The sequence below is a fragment of the Pseudomyrmex gracilis genome, unplaced genomic scaffold, assembly GCF_002006095.1.
Source record: "Pseudomyrmex gracilis isolate BER0280 unplaced genomic scaffold, ASM200609v1 scaffold_21, whole genome shotgun sequence".
Classification (NCBI taxonomy): domain Eukaryota; kingdom Metazoa; phylum Arthropoda; class Insecta; order Hymenoptera; family Formicidae; genus Pseudomyrmex; species Pseudomyrmex gracilis.
Window position 1 is genome coordinate 1,075,538 of NW_018020605.1, and position 15,627 is coordinate 1,091,164.

Here is a 15,627-nt window from a genome sequence, read left to right on the forward strand (position 1 = left end):
TTAATATCTACTCCTCGCGTTGTCTAAAAACGCGTTGTCTACTAATCTTCGCGTTCTGACCGTTTTCTTTTTTCGAGTTACTATGTGGATATTACTGCAGAAAGAAAAGCGACATCGCCGAGATAATCCAAAAGAATAGAGCAAACGTCGACTTTGTCATTCTTCTTAGATCCTCTTTAGATCTCCGTCTATAAGCGTGGGCGCCGTTCTCTGTGGGGTTCGAAGAAGAGCCAACGAGAATGAAGATAACGAGAATCGAGATTCCTTCAAGGGTGGAGGAAACGTCGCCCGGCGACTCTCGCTTGACTCCTCCCCAAGGAATCCTTCGAGCAAGAACGATTATTCGGAGGACAGGACAGGTATAGGCGCCAATCTGAGCGAGAAAATCTCCTTTGGTCTGGTCAGGGAGTTCACCGATGATTCATCTATCACGCTATATGTCGAAATATCCGCGCGCATTATGAAGCGTTTATAACACGTGTAACAGAAAAAAAAAAGATTACTTGGACTTCTCTCCAAACTTCTCTTGCTTTAGAAAGAATTTATATTATCATTTGTCTTATAAATGCAATTACGTAAACAATTATTGTCCTGAAGAAGAAGAGAGTTCAACATAAAAATACAGATGTATGAAAAAAAAACGGAAGTTAAAAACTATAAAACTGTCCACACAAGCTCTTGTTAGAAAATAACAGAGCAAATTTTTATTGTAGGAAAATCCAACATGTGAACATTATCTTGTTACAAACCAGAAGATAAGAACGATGAAGGAACTTTCCGCGGAAAGAGTGTCCTTCCCTACTATATAGAGCTATTACAAAAATATCTTTCAAGCAGTTGCAGAAAAAAAGTCCTTTTTTAGAAGTAGCTACGAAGATTGTATGTGTGTGTGTGTGTGTGCGAAATTCAGCGATTGTTGCCAAGGTGAATACCTACTGAAAAAGGTACGATGGTTTCCCGAGTAGCCGACGAGTGAAACGAGGGGAAGAATCGCAGGAAAACGAAAAGGGAGAATCGCGCGTGGAAAAGAAGTAGAAGAAGATGCACATAAAGAGAGTAAAGGAGAGAAAGAGACAGAGAGAAAGAGAGAGAGAGAGAAATAGAAAAAAAAAGAGATGGCGGAAGGGGAGACGATAGTGGCGGTGGATGGAGGGTTCGCATTAAAATTCAAATATCACAGCCGGGGAAGAGCCCTCACTTTGAGGTCCGTAGAGCACAGTGGGCCAATATGAATACATTACAACGTGTTTGCATCCAGCCTCGGGCCGGTAATGCCTTCTATTAGAATCATGCCGTCACATTTTAATACGATAGGCAAAAGTGAGTGAGAGAGAGAGAGAGAGGGAGGAGGGGAAGGAAAAGGTGAATGAGAGAAGGGATGCGAAACGAGAAAGTTGTTTGGAAACGAGAATATCCGTATATATAACCGTAAAATCGTGTCTGACAAGACTAAATAAACCTATCAACCTGGAACGTCCATAGTCTTTGTTAACAACATCGCGAATAATAGAGCACCACGATAAACGCGGGCAAACAACCTTGAAAAATGAAACACCGCGCTTTTATTTTGCCTCACTCACGCGAGCAATTACGAGAACGTGATATACTATCGCGAATCTCGCGTTCACGAGTATTATGCCGATTTCTAATGAGTAATCTGTGCGGCGTAACATCCTGGAATTGCAATCAAGCAGCTTGCAACATGACGCGACACTGACACGTTATCATTACACAACGTGATTAGAGGCCACATATCGTGCATATGTATATATAGAAAATGACTCCTCGTGCGGATGCATAACAATGCGTGTCGAATGTTTTTGTATGAGTGTATCTATGCCGTTCTATATTTTATATTCGAGTTCCAATTTGACAAGAAAACAATTCGTTGCAGCATGACTGATCCGTATCAGTCGTCGGGCTGAAACGCAACTGGCCGATGCAGTGCGGAACCCGTACGTCAAGCAATGTATTTATCGTTAGCCAAGATATGTTTGCGTGCTTGGGATGTCAAACGCGCCAGTCAAACTGAGATTCGCAGTCAAATTAGCCGGAAAGTTAACAATATTTGTACATGTCTGTTTGCGCATTAATTATTCGTTGTTACATGAAATGCATCGCGTATAAAATTATTCCAAACAATTTACAATTAAATTATCATTTAGTAAAATCATTATTTTATTTATTATTTTATTATTTTATTGAAGAACAGTAATATCAATCATATGGATAATTAATATTATTGTTCTTTTCTGAAAAATATTCGGAGTCTCTCTGTGTATGATAATTTAATTAAATATAAAATTTTGTCACACCTGAGAAAATCTATCTAAAGAAACATATACTTCATACACGTATATATATAGGTACGCTTATGCAATCAATACAACGATTATTAACGCGTTCGTCACAACCAATTAAGTGAAACAATAACCAGTCGTTTGGCATGTTTGACTTTTCCAAGAATTCGATAACTTGTTTTCCCAACAAGTTTCGTCGATTTATTTACTCGCGGTTGTTTATCGATCGGTACACCACACCGACATTAATAATCCACGAACAACACAACGCACAGCAGCCACCTTGCCGTAAATTAATAATCGTTCCAAGCAAAACTTCGGCGACGTTCACTTGGCGTTCGATTTTTTTTTAGACAAAAAAAAGAAACTGCGTAAATTTCGCGACGGGGGATTGTTTGTTGAATCATTTATCCGTATCAAAGGCGAATATTTGAGATACGAGCTTTGTGTGCGTAGCTCTATGAATAATGTTTACTTAATCATAAGATTGTATCTTGTGTATAATGTTTTTACACAACGGTAAGACGTTATGTAAATATCACACTCACACTGCAAAACAGAACATCAAACATATATCTATCTCCTATAATTATCGATAGAGGAAAAAAGCATAAAAACATCACAAAGAGACAGACGTGTCTGGAAATTTCCGTGACTGTGATCTCGTGGCACAGAACCTGCCTTATTATTCTCTCCTGCTAGGTTGTTTTAACGGTAAAATGAGCCGTTCGTCATATTAATTACACTCGAAACGTGCGCCAACCGAGGTCACCTGTTAACCCTGCAGACTCATCTGATATGAAATCGCGACGGCAGCCGCGTGAGCGAGCGTATGGAACGGATAGAGAGAGAAAGAGAGAGAAGAGAGAGAATGGGAGAGAAAGCGTAGGGCTTATCTTCCTCGCACTTACGTCGTATCATTTTCACGAACGGCACGACAAAATTAGAGGAAAAGTTAATTTCACCGTGAACCAGGTCACGGGAATTAAAAGGTTCACTCGGCCCGCGGGTGATCTCGAGTTTCTATTGCGAAGCAGCTAGAGATCGAGAAAATCTTCACGCATCGCTTGACAGAAATTGCGGATAATCTCCAAAATTCGCGAAAACTTTCCGGTGTAATCGTAAAACATTTCCATCAGCTTTTCCATCCTATATATTTCTGTGTAAAATTAGATACGCGAAACTCCCATCGGAATTTTCATCACTTCTCGTAATCCTCGGAACTATTTTCAGTATTACATTACATATAGAGAGATATGATATGTTCGCTATATATAACTTTATATTAAAATTTAATATATTATGTATATAAATAATAGAAAATGTTTTATGCTAGATTTTTCCTTCTGTCCTGTGTAAAGTATAAATCTAGCGATCATATCATTCGTACACAAACGCTCGCACTTTATATCTTCGAGTTTTACTGCTCTCGATTTCGAAAACAGTATCCTTCGCGCGCGAAAACCATACGATAAATCAGATGTCACGAAACAAAAGTACGATTGCCGTAAGCAAAGAGTCATTGCAAGCGCCCGCAACGTCTCGTTGCTCTTTCTTTCTCAGATTGCCGCCATTCGTCTAACCCTCTAACAGAACTATAAATTCACAACGTAAGTTGGAAGGTTTTCGATAGTTCGAGGGTAAATAGATTCGTCGTGATGAAAATCTGCGCGCGCTCAACAAAAACTTCGCGCTATATAAAATAAATGACCGGGAGAAAATAAATGCGCGATTCGAACGACAACAAAAGAAAAGCTACTTAAAGTTTCTTCAGATCGTAGTTTACTGTGTATTTTCAAATAGAGATCTCTTGATTACGAAGAGAACTTCGAATTATACAGCGGTAGATTTTCGCGGAGTTTTTCTTGTGTATTTTTGACGGGCCTGTCCGGGAGGTGCCTTTGTTTCGGGTTTTTTCATCGCCACTTTCTTTCACCGTATACGTCCACCGTAATTACGAGGAAACGCGGGAAAGATTGCAGCGTCATCGCGATTAAATCTCGCTTCTTTTGCTGATTCTTTTCTCGTCGCGTCATACATATACAATAGCACAAACCGCACGGCGAGTTCACAAAACGTAAAAATATCGGTCCGGACGGAAACGGGTTTTGCCGGAATTATTGTGGGGCAAAATTGGACCCCGGTTTAATCCGCATTACTTTGCCGTGGCAGTTCACCCATATATATATATATATATTTTTTTTCTAAATTTAAATTCGAGATTCAACCAAGTTTTTTATAGCTACATGTGCAGAAACATAATTTTAGTCTAGTTCTGCAGAGATTGCGGTATAATAAAATCGAGTAAAATTATTTTTTTTCTTGTAAGAGAGATTGAGATTTTATTGCATCTCGAGCCGAAGGAAAAAAAACAATTTTTGACATTTATTTGACGTCTAACGAAGAAAAAATAAATAAACACTATTTAATTTTATCGCGCACGTATCGCTTGCGCTATTGAATTTTTCATCTTGATGAAATAAGCCGTTACGACCGGTAAACTGATTTTCTCGCCGTTGTGGCGACGTATCGTGAGAAGTTTCCTCTTTCGTCGCGGAGCAAGAGATTTCTCACTAAAAGTTGTTCGCGCGTTTTTCCGTTTCCTTTTCTCTTTATCCAAAGGCCGAGGAAGAAGCTGCCGAGAGGAAAAGTATGTCCTAATAAGCCGTACGCGAAGAAACACGAGAGCTTCATCCAAGGAGAACGCGCCGCCGGTCAAGAAATCCATAAATGGCGTCTAAGCCCGGGTCGTTGTCTCCATCAAGCCATCTAGAGTGAAGGTGTTATGCGCCACTACGCCGCGCAAGTGCAACCACACCGTCGTCATCTGCAGTATGCATCGCTACGGTGCGTCCGAATCGTTAATGCAGATTTACCGAGACGCAAAATATATATCTAGCAAAGATTATATAACTACACCCGACTCTAAGAATTTGTATTAATTCTGTAGATAATAGAATAAATAAGATGTGACTCATTAATACACTGTGTGTATCTCACATAATATTAAATTTTTACTACAAGTCATTATTTTAAGTAATTAAATAAATGTTTTTATACGTCACACAATTATTCGAGATACACCGTGAGATAATATTCAGAGATAACTAAGTTAACTAGGAAAAGTATATATTACATCTAACAAGAAGAAAGATCATCCGCGAGGAACCGAAATTCAACTATTCCAACTCAATAATCCCTCGCGATTTAAGTTACTTTCCAAGTTCAGATCACCGTGTTTCGATCGATAAGTCTGTACATACATACCGAAACGAACGAAAACAAGTTTCAGGATCCCTTATAAAACTTGGCCGGATACGTTGCATTACAAGAATCCGCAGCTAAACAAAACCATCCCCTTTTGCAGTACACCTCTCTTCCCGTTCAATATATACATACACAAACACACACACACACACACACAACGAACCGTCACTGCTATGCATAAAATCATGGGATACGCGAACGTGACGCAGAATAAATCCATGGAGTTATATTACGCTTCATGGCTCAACATGTAAATCACACAAAACGTTGCAAACACAAAATCAGACAGTGCCGGGCTAACTTGTTATTTTTTTTTTTCATAAAGAGAAAAATTCATATTATTAACTACATTATTGCTAGTCAGATACCGTTGCAAATTTATATCTACCGTTGAAAATGGACAACGGTTCGGAGACGCGAAAACAGTCGCCGCCGTAGCCACGATCAAAGCGATGTGGAGCCTCTCGGTGTGCAAGCACAAGCTGCAACGGTTGACTTCCTGCGTTCGATTCACGCCTCACGGGCAAACGCATGTCGCGTACGAATTTGCATGCGTACATACGCACACTCACAAACGTACGCGCTCGCACGCACGCACGCACGTGCGCGACGTGGCGGCGGCGTCGACACGAGAGAGACTATGCGGGGGAGGGAATAAATGTATTTACTCAAGGGCAGGGGGTACATGGACTCTCTCGCGAGTACATAGCAAGAGTACGATAGAGGGAAACGAGACAGAAGTGCGGGTTACGGGGACGGGGACGAAGCGAGAGACAGGGCGAACGAGCATAGGCCGAAGGCCGAGGAGTGCCATCCGATATATTGCATTACAGGGCATCTATCGATTCACTGGAAGCTATCAGCTTTCGTTGCTAGGCGATATCTCGATGATATCTCCGCGAGAGCGAGCGAGAAAAAGAAAAAGAGAGAGAGAGAAAAAGGGAAACCTTTCTACGGTCTACAGTAACTCTTTTCTCTTCGCCTCTCAAAGGCACCAAACTGCAGCTTGGTATCGAGAGATTTCAGGGATTTTTATCAAGAATTCGCTAATCCCATTCAAAAGAAACAGAGTATTTTAATGACGGATGTATCATGTAAGTCATACTTTTTTTGAACGAGTCAAACTGCATTTTAAGCTTTACATAACATTAAATTTTTTTATCCGAGAGAACATGCCCTTAATACATCAATATACGCCGCGCGCGTAAAATAAATTCTGTAAAATCAAGTTATATAAGATAAATAGTTTTAGTAATTTTATAATAATTTTAGCACTTCTCTCTCTCTCTATCTATCTATCTATCTATCTTTTTCTCTATGTGTGTGTATGTGTGTAGGTGAAATTATTATATACGTACACTTGTAAATCTTGTATAAAATATTGAGAAACATAGAAATATTTATAACATGCGCAAATATTAATGCGCTTTCTCTATTTTAATTTACTCACTTTATTCTCGGAAAAGTAAATTTATAAACTTGTAAATAAACGTATAATCTCTTGATGTTTTTGAAGATTTTTTAAAATAAAAAACAGTTAAAATTAAATCGGATTTACTGAAAGTTGCTGCATTTATATTGACAGTCGGAATTACTATAAATTTATGCATTTTAATCTCACGCGTCTCAATTCTTTCTATTTTCTCGATATAACAAAACTACGGTTATAGGGGGTTCTGATATCATAGATAGGATCGTAAGTCGATTTAATGCCACGTCTAACGTATGCCATAAATCATACGCAAAGATATAAACGTTTGCCGTAACGAGCGCAGAAACATTAATCTGCCAGGTTCATGGTGATATACGTGTTGACCAGGTATTTTCGAATAAAATCGATAACTGCAACGCGCGATTCGTGTCACGCTTCGAAAAATTTTACGCATTTGTGATGAGAAAAAAGCTTCGACACACACATTTCATTTACCTATAAATAGTATATAACGTAATATTTATTATTCTAACAATTATTACTCGTTTGTAATTGCGGATCGTTGTATGTGTACATTTTTCAATAATCCTTCACCTATGTAATAGATAATCGTACCGCGCATATCAAAAACCAATGAATAAATTATTGACAATCTTTAACGCGCGTGCTATCGTTTTATTACTGTTTAATTACATTCCGTGGATTATTTGTATTCCTTCTCTCTTTCTCTCTAACAAAGCGCATAATGCATTCTCGAAAACTCGATAAAAACGCGTTCTATAGATTCACGATACCGAGGCACTTTTAGAAAATCTCACCTGTCGTGGGAGAGATATCCCAGGTGGTAGCGAAGAAACATATAGAAGAGTACTCGAATGTCGCACCGGATCTCTCGATACGTCTACGTGACAGCGCGCTAGATATGCGTCGGAAACAGGTATCGACAGAAATGCAGCTGCATCGCGGCAGCGTCCGAATATACAGCAAAATATGCGATATATAACGTTAGAAACTTTCATAAGGAGAATGGAGAGCTCTACGGAATTCATTGAATATAGAGGAAACGTCAGAAGTCACGCAATTTCCGTCAAGCGGAGCTTCGATTGAAGAGAGAGAGAGAGAGAGAGAAAGAGAGAGGAAAGAGAGAGAGAGAGAGAGAGAGAGAGAGAGAGAGAGAGAGAGAAGCTGTTTTTCATATAATTAAAATTTTCTACTATTATTAAATATTGTATACATAATATACTGTATCAATTTTATATCCATGACGCACGCTTGGCAAACTTATTCGCGTGCAATTTCGCAATTTCCCCCGACACTCGAACCAGTTGAGGCAACTTCCCGTTTTTAATATAGAATATTCATAATATTGTTGGAGTAAATTCATCTAAAGAATATTTTTACAGAAACATACAATTATTCTCTATTTTCAGGGACATTTTTATAGCAAGGATAACGCGTTCACTGCAATATGCAACGTATTTCTCGCGCATAAAAAGTTTCTTGCTTCTAATAAAAATATATGGAGAGATATTTCACGAAAACATTTCCGCGATACTTACGCATTGAAGAGATCGCAGCGAGCGAGTTAAACTGCTGAGTCCGGCGTGAATAAGGAATCGGAGTATATAGAGGAACAAGAAGCTTGTCGCGCTCGTATTTTATTGGGGACCGAGGGTAAAATTCCACCGGCTGTCGCTAATCCTGGGAAATACCGAAATGCGAAGCTCTCGCACAGACTTCGGGCGAGAGAAGCTTCTGGTTTCGTTCCTGGACACACGATGCCGAGAACGAGCGCGACAGCCGGAAGGCTTTCAGTTACGATCGAGCGGAATGTCAACGAGAGAAAAAGTCCATTTGTATATAGAAGTTGCACCGCCAATGCGTTGCACCATTTTGCGAAATGCCTCGTAGAATTTATCAAATGTATGAAAATTTTTATTTAGCGCGTTCCGAAAAAAAAGAATATCAACGCTTCGAATATTCAAAGTCGATGTTTTTCGAAAGACAATTTTTACTTCAATTGTAAGTCTATACACAAACGATAAATTCAATAAAGATCTATTGTTGTTATTTTTTTAAATGTTCCGTGAATTCTTTTTAACAATTATTACTTTGATATCTTTTCTTTAAGTACGCCGACTTGAAATAATAGAAATAAAAAGTATTTTAATATCGAGTCTTTTCTCTCGTAATTATTCGATTGTTCTTATGAGATGAGAAACAATATAATTGTGCGTGTAATAAATTTTATTCATTTTTTATAAATTATCTTCTGAATCTTTACTTTCAGCGTTTTATTTCATAAAATTCAATACAAAAATAAATTTACGGCGAACGAGAACGTAATAATTCTTTCTGGAAAATGATTCTCCGCGATAATCTATAAAGATCTCGACATCGTTGCGACACGATTTTCCTGCTGAATACATGAATCGGTGAAGCTAATAAAACAGCAAAGCGTGAACGAAGCGACTAGTAACGAGAAAAAAACTCATCGAGATCGGATTCTCTTGTAAGCTTTAGTCGTTCGATATAATAAGAATTAATTTTCTTATATGTGTTCTTGTGTCTTTATCAAGTGCGCATATTTTTGCATCTATTATTTCTATGTCTAATAATGCTTACGTAAAAAAAAACAAAAATTCAGCGTCACGAAACTATTTACTGTTCCCACAGAACTTTTTATTTTAGGAATAACAGAATAAAGAAATAACGGTTAAAAATTTTATCTTCTTTGCATTCTTTCGACCTTAGACTTTTACCATTATTTGTAAAGTAAGAATAAAATATTATTATCATTTATAGCTATAAACAAAATACAAAAACATTTTTACTTCTCATGTTTATCAAGATTACATTGATAACATAATTTATATAATTAATCAATAAACAATTCTCTTTCGATAAGTTTTTCCCTGTATTCAATATTCCTGTATTTTTTAAGAGAATCGATTTACTAATCGGCATTTTCTGTTCATGAACAAGATCCGAGAAGAAACGTTTACGACCTTGAAACAGGACAGAGATAAAATGCCCAGGCTGCTCCACTTTTCGTTGAAGACACGCGACCGTTAACTGAAACGAAAGGTTCGGCCGAAACTTTCTAACTACAGCGGCATACGAATGAAAAAGAATCTATCGACCACGAATAAATCGATATGCCTTGTGTGATGCAACGTCACGTTTAAAACAGCAGGCGAAAACGAAAGCTTGAGAAAGCTTGATTTTCCAAGATTGGAATTTCTTGAAATGCAAGTGTCATTAATTCGAACGCTTTTTTAACTCTTATATGTGTTTATAAATATCGCATTTAAAAACCTGTTATGTTATGGCTACGCGCTGAATTATTAGGTCAAGTATCAAATATGATACTTGACAAATAATATACAAATATATACAAATATATACAAATATATACATATACATATACATATATATATATATATATATATATATGTATTGATATTTAATATTTATGTATTAATAGCAAGAGATTTTCTAAAAATAAATGTTTTATGGGCATTTTCCGATATACAAGTGACGTGATCAATATTTTTACAAATAATATTAAAAATGTACGTATATATAATACGTATATGTTATTGCGCAATTATAAAATTAGTTTTTAATAACGCAAACTATAAATTTATTATTTTATATTTAAAAAGCATGATATTCTGCTTATTTTGGCTCGGTTAATTATTTTATTGCATTATCGAGCTGTGTTATTAAATGTTTTTATTGATTAATGTATATAAAACATTTCAAATGTAATATTTTAATATTCTATAATTTCTCAGTTTTCAGTTTAAGATCTTGTCCACGTGAAAGTGACGATTGGAATTCCCGCTTAACGAGTTCGCTGATAGTTATAGTTTATACATTTTTGATGAGACGGAAAAAGGTGCGGATGTAAAGTTCGTAAAGTTGAAATCGGTAACTTAGGCGGTAACGAAGACGACGCTACCGTAAAAAAACGGAAAAAACTACTTAGTGTCACTGATTCGAGACGTACCAGTAATTCATCCATAAATCATACGATCGTGACATGCATTCTTCTTGTCATTATGATACTCGTTTTAAACGTTGCCCGTCTTGTATCAGACATTATATCATTGAGAAACATGAATACATCCGAGATGAGACGTAACAACAAGATAAAAAGAACAAACATGAATTTTGTTTGTTAGCTGAGACACTATTCGGAATTGTAACTCAATTGATATAAAAAGCTTTCTCAATTCTTTGCAAATATCATTGTTTGACAAGGTCAAGACATTAGAAAACGAGACTCGGCTTCCAAAAAAATATATGTACCTACCTATAAGAATATGTGTGTGAAACGAATGTTGTATGTCATCAATCTATATGGTGTTAAATCAAATTAACAAAATTAATACGGCAATAGCTACATTCTTTAAATTGTTTACTAATGAAAAATTTTTAATCATAATAACTGGTTTGATTATTGAATCTCTAAAAGAATTTTTGATTCTAAAAACAATAAACTTATAGTGTAAATTTGCGTTAAAATATATTACCGTAAATCACGTAAAATTATCATAGGAAGCTATATTAGGATTAATATTTAATATTCTAATTAACGACATATTACTATTAGAAATGATTATCTAATAGCTAGATATAATTACAAAATTAATACGCAGTGTTAAATTCGGTCGATATACATTAACATATAACAGCATCATTTTGCAATTGCAATTTCAGTTAAAACATAACGTTGTGAGAGATTATCCTTCCACATTATGAAATTAATGCAAACACCGAAACTAGTACAAGCTTGACAAGTACTGTGCAAAATATAAATAAATATTTAGAAACAAAAGAAAAAGAGAGAGAAATATCCATCTCACTGATGATGTTCTTTTAACAACAATATCGTAATGATAAACATGTAACGTGCATAACTGTTGAAAATTTATAATAACAGTGAGTGAAATTTTAGACAGTTAATGAGAAAAAACATCGATTTCCATGTGTAATTACATATTTGTTACATTACACGTAACATAAATGCGAATGTTTTGAATATCCAGTGCTTGAACGTTTTTTTCACATGTTGTTCTTTGTGAATTTTTTTTGCATTTTTTTATATCAACTGCATATATATGTATGTAATTATAGTTTTAGCTTGCGTTATACACAGTGTGAAAATTTGTAATTAATTTAGTACTTACTCGTCTCGTTGCAGATTCGCGGATATCTACAAATTGAACTCAGCATCTTCGACGATCTTGAACGGTCCGAAGTTGCAGTCGTATGTTCAATCAGTGCAATTTATTAGCATGTCCAACAGCAATTCACTCGCGGCAACCGGTCGCGTCGATGAGAACGCACTTTCGCGAAATCGTCGCGAGATTTACACTCGATCGTTTCGAGAAACGAGAACAAGCGCGATTCACTCTCATGTGCGATACACTTTGATGTTTAGTAGCAGACTTGTTTTTAAAGTTACTCAAAGTCAAAATTCAAACGCGTCACGTGATTCGTTCGTTGTAGCCTATTGTTTATTACGTTCGACTTCGCGAAGGGTAAATCAAAGTCCTATTTTTGTTTACCAACTAAATAACCAAAATCGCAACAAAGAACGTCTGATATCGCAAGGACTACAGCGAACATATCGCGCGCGACTTTTTTAATTGTCACCGCGTTCGACCGTCTCACGAGAATGTCTCGTGAACGTACAGTCTCTTCCTTCAGCGAATGTCATTCACTCACCGAAATCTTCGCGTCTCTCTCCAAAAACGTCCTTCGAGAGTGTCCTTCGAAGCCACGAGGAATTGTTCGAGTGCGTATCTTTAACTAACACTACGCTAAAGCCTATTAAACACACTCGCGATTCGTCGTGAGTAATCGGAAGGATTCGGAAATGCGATCGCGAGTGTTCTGCGCCAAATTCAAGCGTATCACGTGACTCTCGCTCGCCAATCACGGTGGTCAGTTACAATTCAAAAATCGGATAGTATACCTTCTCGCATGTGTGTTTTTTTGATTATAATTGTACAGTGGATTCCCGGGAACGTGCTTTTGATTTACCGCACGTGTGTTTGCGGATTCGGTTTCACCTACGAAAGTGTGTGTACGGTATTTCTCGCGCACGTAACGTTCGCTTCGCGCAACAAAAAATCTTCACGAGGGCCGATGACAGCCGGCAATGCAAACGGTAACGTCGCTGAAGGACATGACAACGGAGAAACTTGTTACACGACACGACAGCGAAGGCGAGATACACGGCGGAATATCCGAAAATATCAGTCTTCTCGCGCGCGTGCACAGACGTTTGCCGTCAAAGGGAAGCAACGAGTAGCGGAGTGACGACCAGTTCCTGGCGCTGCTCCTGTTTCTCTCTGTCACCGCTCCTCTTTTTCTCTCTTTCTCCTTCTCTTTCTTTGTGTGTAACTTCGCGGCGGGTTGTGTCACGCGAAGACTCACTTCGAGACTATGTCTCGCGAGAACCGTGTGTCGAGAACTGAGAGGATAACGAAGGAAGGGATATCGAGCACACAAGGCAATAGACAACACGACCTCCGCAATCCGCGGAAGGACTGTCGTCCGACGCGTTCACCCGCGCCCCACCATTTGCGGCGTTGAAACACGGGAGGGAGCCGCGGAGAGTGTGGCGCTCGCAAGAGGACGGACGCGGAGGGGAATAAACGAGAGTCGACGACGAGAAACCGGGAAAGGAAAGAGAGACGGAGTGAGAGGAAGAGAGGGAGAGAGGCCGGAAGACCTTCCGACGGTACCCACCACCGAGGAGATCCTGTATGTGGTAAGGACAGAGACATTGAAACGACGGCGCCATGGCCTGTTCGAGGGTGTGCGAGTGAGGGAGAGGGATGTTTTCGCAGGACCGTGAACAGTTACCACAGACGCCCCGACGACGTTCCTGGTTTGTCGGTAAGTACGATTCTCTGTTGCATTATTGAGAGTCGCGTGCCGTAGATGCTTTTGCTTGGCGCGCATTGATCCGCTCTCGCAATGTATGCGATAATATCGAAATATATTTTAAATTACAGAAAATTACGTCAAGTGATATACAATACTTTTATTTTCTAGTCAATAAAACATAAATAATTTCATAACAAATATATTTTTAAAAAGTTTTGGAACATATTATTTTCTTTGTGAGAATCTCTTTCGAAAATTCTCTAAAGAATCGAATATTATCTGCATTTTTTAATATAAACATTCGAAATACGAGTGTACGTTATATTGGGTGTATATAATTTTGTAGATGCAAACACATTTTGTTTACTTTGTAAATTGTTTTTTTAATTTGACTCTTTTTAACTTAACGTGTCACGTTACAGTCGGACATTATCTTTTTTTCAAAGATACCCGCCGTTAAGACGGACCTGATTCATAGGTTAGGGTTAGGTTAGGTGCGCAAAGTATCGAGAGAGTAGGGATGAGGGCGAGGGGGAAGGGCCGCGACCGCCGAGTCGAACGACCGGTCGAGTTTGCGCACTGGACAAAGTATAACCGGAGTACAAACTTTTTCCGTGTTATACTCGCGACTGCGGTAGGTCGGCTTTTAAAACCGCCGCGATTGTCCTTGAGACGAAAGTCAAATCAACACTGTATAAGGCATTCCAAAGAGAGGACGATTTTTTACTTCCTCCAAGACGTTCTGCACGCGCAATCACTTTGATCTCAACCCTCGACGATTTCTGTTCGTACATGTAGTATTTATATTTTTTTTTATTTAGTTCGAGATTTGTATCTTCAATAACAAGTTTGGAAAAATAAAGATCGCATGATCGTAAATACATTTGATATTTCTTATACTGAGGACAAAGAAATTTAAAAGTAATTCTCGTGAAAAAAGGATATATGGGCTCTTTCAACGATACAAACTTAATCATAAAACGATAGTGGCTTCAGACGTGCACACAAGTACACCATTCTTTCGCATGCGCTTGAAATGCGTTCGCCCGTTCAATTATGAAATTGCATTACTTCGGAGAAGTGTATAGAACAAGTAAACGGATTAAAGGAATGTAATGCACGCGCGGTTCGAGATTGTTATCGTCTTCTAGCTTTATGCGCAAACTTTGCACATCTATCTCGATGTATTTACCCAATCAAATGCTCGTGCAAATATTCGTCACGCTTTCGCTCTTTCCATTACAAAAAGTAATAATATCAAAATGTTAATAATTACAAACGCTGTCGCAACTTTGAATTAAATTGAAATTAAAAGAAAAAGCAATATTCTATGAAAATTATTGTATAAAATATAAATTTATTAACATCTGCAAAATATATAAAATATACTTTATACAATACATATTTTCTCTTTAATAATTAAAAAAAGTTTCTTTTTTTTTCTACAAACTATTTTATAATCTTATCAAATAATCTTATAATAAATATGTCTTATCGCATTATAGAGAGATAGTGAAAAAGAGAGAAAAGAAAACTTAAATAACTCATTTGGATGTCTATAAACAGCATAACACTTTATAATGCATCAGTTAATTTAGGTATTAGGCTATATAGTAACGTGTATCCTCTCCCTCCCTCGGGTTACGAGACGTGAAACTTTGTCTATAGTTAATCGAATCAACCAATCCCGCACTAGCTCGAGACGCCGAGCCGTGCTTT

The 15,627-nt window shown here is 37.7% G+C and overlaps 1 protein-coding gene across 2 annotated transcripts in view; it reads right to left on the reverse strand.

The window, feature by feature from the left end:
* The window catches only part of LOC109851841 (alpha-mannosidase 2), a 115,717-nt gene extending 102,133 nt beyond the window's left edge, over positions 1–13,584 (reverse strand). For both annotated transcript variants that reach the window (XM_020422320.1, XM_020422321.1), the window contains exon 1: positions 12,198–13,584. The gene's annotated coding sequence lies outside the window, so the exon portion shown is untranslated. The remainder of the gene's footprint in view (positions 1–12,197) is intronic.
* Between the last annotated feature and the right edge of the window lie 2,043 nt (positions 13,585–15,627).